We start from the raw sequence: 4,695 nt of genomic DNA, 5'->3' as shown, positions 1-4,695 counted from the left end.
TCAAGACACTATCCATTCCGTTCAACTGCTCTTTCAAGTCCTTTGCTGTCTCTGACAGAATCACAATGTCATCGGCGAACCTTAAAGTTTTTATTTCTTCTCCATGGATTTTAATACCTATTCCGAATTTTTCTTTTGTTTCCTTTACTGCTTGCTAAATATACAGATTGAACAACATCGGGGAGAGGCTACAACCTTGTCTCACTACCTTCCCAACCATTGCTTCTCTTTGATATCCCTCGACCCTTATAACTGCCATCTGGTTTCTGTACAAGTTGTAAATAGCCTTTCGCTCCCTGTATTTTACCCCTGCCACCTTCAGAATTTGAAAGAGAGTATTCCAGTCAACATCGTCAAAAGCTTTCTCTAAGTCTACAAATCCTAGGAACGTAGGTTTGCCTTTCCTTAATCTAGCTTCTAAGATAAGTCGTAGAGTCAGTATTGCCTCACGTGTTCCAATATTTCTACGGAATCCAAGCTGATCTTCCCCGAGGTCGCCTTCTACTAGTTGTTCCATTCGTCTGTAAAGAATTCGTGTTAGTATTTTGTAGCCATGGTTTATTAAACTGACAGTTCGGTAATTTTCACATCTGTCAACACCTGCTTTTTTTGGGTTTGGAATTATTATATTCTTCTTGTAGTCTGAGGGTATTTCGCCTGTCTATCTTGCTCACCTGATGGTAGAGTTTTGTCGGGACTGGCTCTCCCAAGGCTGTCAGTAGTTTTAATGGAATGTTGTCTACCCCGGAGCTTTGTTGCGACTCAGGTCTTTCAGTGCTCTGTCAAGCTCTTCACGCAGTATCATATCTCCCATTTCATCTTCATCTACATCCTCTTCCATTTTCATAATATTTTCCTCAAGAACATCGCCCTTGTATAGACCCTCTGTATACTCTTTTCACCTTTCTGCTTTTCCTTCTTTGGTTACAACTGGATTTTAATCTGAGCTCTTGATATTCATACAAGTGGTTCTCTTTTCTCCAAAGGTCTCTTTCATTTTCCTGTAGGCAGTATCTATCTTACCCCTTACATCCTTAAATTTGTCCTCTAGCCATCCCTGCTTAGCCTTTTAGCACTTCCTGTCGATCTCATTTTTGAGACGTTTGTATTCCTATTTGACTGCTTCATTTACTGCATTTTTATATTTTCTCCTTTCATTAATTAAATTCAATATTTCTTCTGTTACCCAATGATTTCTACTAGCCCTCGTCTTTTTACCTACTTGATCCTCTGCTACCTCCACCACTTCATCCCTCAAAGCTACCCAGTCTTCTTCTACTGTATGTCTTTCCCCCATTCTTGTCAATTGTTCCCTTACGCTCTCCCTGAAACTCTATACAACCTCTCCTGTAGTCTGTTTATCCATGTCCCATGTCCTTAAATTCCCACCTTTTTGCAGTTTCATTAGTTTTAATCTACAGTTCATAACCAATTGATTGTGGTCAGAGTCCACATCTGCCCCTGGAAATGTCTTACGATTTAAAACCTGGTTCCTAAATCTCTGTCTTACCATTATATAATCTGTGTGAAACCTGTCACTATCTCCAGGCTTCTTCCATGTATGCAATCATCTTTTCTGATTCTTGAACCAAGTGTTAGCTATGATTAGGTTGTGCTCTGTGCAAAATTCTAGCAGGTGGCTTCCTCTTTCATTTCTTACCCCCAATCCATATTCACCTACCACGTTTCCTTCTCTCCCTTTTCCTGCAGACGAATTCCAGTCACCCATGACTATTAAATTTTCATCTCCCTTCACTATCTGAATAATTTCTTTTATTTCATCATACATTTCTTCAATTTCTTCGTCGTCTGCAGAGCTAGTTGGCATAGAAACTTGTACCACTGTCGTAGGCGTGGGCTTTGTATCTATCTTAGCCACAATAATGCGTTCACTATGCTGTTTGTAGTAGCTTACCCGCATTCCTATTTTCCAATTCATTATTAAACCTACTCCAGCATTACCCCTATTTGATTTTGTGTTTATAACCCTGTAGTTTCCTGACCAGAAGTCTTGTTCCTCCTGCCACCGAACGTCACTAATTCCCACTATATCTAACTTTAACCTATCCATTTCCCTTTTTAAATTTTGTAACCTGCCTGCCAGATTAAGAGATCTGACACTCCACGCTCCGATTTGTAGAACTCCAGTTTTCTTTCTCCTGATAACTACATCCTGTCGAGTAGTCCCCGCCTGGAGATCCGAATGGGGGACTATTTTACCTGCGTAATGTTTTACCCAAGAGGACGCCATCATCATTTAACCATACAGTAAAGCTGCATTCCCGCAGGAAAAATTACGGCTGTAGTTTCCCCTTGCTTTCAGCCGTTCGCAGTACCAGCACAGGAAGACGGTTTTGGTTATTGTTACAAGGACAGATCAGTCAATCATCCAGACTTTTGCCCCTGCAACTACTGAAAAGGCTGCTGCCCCTCTTCAGGAACCACACGTTTGTCTGGCCTCTCACCTACGGTACTGCTATCTGTATCGCTGAGGCACGCAAGCCTCCCCACCAGCGGCAAGGTTCATGGTTCATGGGGGTAGGGAATATAGGTTATAGATTTCAAACAATTTGTTGAGGCTTTTATAACAGAATGGACAAATACTTACATATCAGCATATAACTCATTATTTTTAAGCCAAACAGCTTTCTATAAGGGCTCAAACTGGTTGAATATTTGCAGTTTTCCATTTGGTCACTGTTTTTGTGTGTAGTGTCATTGATTTCTGTAAAGCTGCCAATTTTCTCAGTTGTTTTTTTCTGTGTCTACGTCTGTGATGTGTGCTGATGTAACTTCTTTCTGTGTATGTGCACCTTTCTATTTTTATTTTTTCCACGTACATTTATTTATTTATTTTCTTGGAAGAGAAATGGGATTTGTGATAATCTGTTGAGATAACTGTCTGTTATGTGATGAATCAGAGAGTTGTATTCACTTTGTCGTTTGGTAGTATCTTCCTTTCTGCCATTGTTTTGTACATGTGGTAATTTTCTTATAAGGTTTGAATGTGTGTTTCATTATTTACTCTGTTTTGACGTCTTTTTCCCTTCTAGTAGATTTGTGATTTTTTTTCTCTTAAATGTTATGCAGAAGTTAAGTAGCTTGTCCAATATTTCCATGCTCTGGTATGTTCTTTATGCCAGGTGTCGAATGTTCTGCTAGCTTTTCCAGCGTATCTTCCATCACATGTGTAACATTGTTGGTGGTATATTTCTGCTTTCTAGTAAGTACCTACGCGTTTTGTTATATTTTGGATGTACTTTTGGAATGAACTGTCTGTTTTGAACGCTACGTTTACACCCAGTCTTGAGAAAAAGTTTCTTATTTTATGTGTGAGTTTGTGCTTGTAAGTCATTGTGTACGGTATTGATTCTTCTTTCTTGTTTTCAGGTATTCTTTGCGCTTTTGTTGTTCTGCTAGTGTGTGTGCTTGTTTGCGTGGTGCTTTATTGTGATGTTCTTTTAGGTTGATTGTGTGTCACGTTTATTAACTGTGTCTGTCGTACAATCTTTTTGTTTAACTAGGTACTAGATTACTATTGTGACCATTGTTTGTCGCTATTTGAGCGATTTTGTCTAGTCTGATACCTGTTTGCTGTATTTGATTTCAATTTCTTAGTGTTATTTTGTGAAATGAACTCTCATGTTTTGTCAATGTATTGTTGTTTGTCCATCAGGGCAACTGTATTTCTTTGAGATTATTTTCGAGTTTATTGACTGTTACGGATTCCGTGTTTTTTCGTTTTTTAATTCTCCTATTTGATGCCTGTTATAATTTTATGTACTTATTTTTCATTAGTTCTCTTGTTATCCCAGTGTTTACACTGCTATTTTCAAATTTCTCCTCATATTTTAGAATAGCTTTTGACTGTTTTCTTCATATTCTTCATTTACTTTTGCATTCGCATTATACTTCAATTATTTTCCTAATAGCTCTTTTAGTTCTTTGTTTAGTGGCGTGGTTGTGAGGTTCATCAGTCTTGAGTAAACTGGTGTGTGTGCTTAGGTTGTTTATGGTTCACGTTTGTATATTAACTTTGTTGCATCCTGAACTGTTTTATGTCTTTCTTATATTTTTCCTTAATTTATTTCATGATACTGTCTGTGTAACTTTCAATCTTTCTGACCAGTTAACGTTTTGTATAACGGGGTTTTATGGATTTTGAGATGTAATCTTCTGAATCTGTAATTATCGATTTGGTTGTTACAGGTTTTACCTATATTTCGATGTAATGTAAGAAGTGTTTATCTTAGACATTTATTTATTAATAAGAACAATGTTAATTTTTTTACTGGAGTGCTTGCTACTCGACATGTGTTGCAAAGAACAGATACTTGTCCCAAATAAATACCACAAAGTCAGATAACTTAAGTTGGCGACAAAAAATCTATTTTCTTATCTGGATTCTCAATCGGTATATATTTCTACTTCGTGGTAAGTGATATACTAGTGATTTTGAAGACTGCAGACACTTTGTCAGAGAACAAGGCATATGCGGCTATATTTCACTCAATAGTTCAGAAACTGTGTACAATATGTTTATTGTGTATCAGAAAATAACTCGTTAGATTGCTTCAGTTCCGTTCCAGTGCAGGTCTAATGCAGGGCAACGAGTAGCATATTAGATGAAAAACGAAAATGAACAAAACGGGATACAACTGAGGATCGAATTAAAGGGTGTAACCCATGTGGAGC

The sequence above is a fragment of the Schistocerca serialis genome, chromosome 9 (genome assembly GCF_023864345.2).
Source record: "Schistocerca serialis cubense isolate TAMUIC-IGC-003099 chromosome 9, iqSchSeri2.2, whole genome shotgun sequence".
Lineage (NCBI taxonomy): Eukaryota > Metazoa > Arthropoda > Insecta > Orthoptera > Acrididae > Schistocerca > Schistocerca serialis.
The sequence above is the reverse complement of the archived record's forward strand: the minus strand, read 5'-3'. Positions refer to the sequence as shown.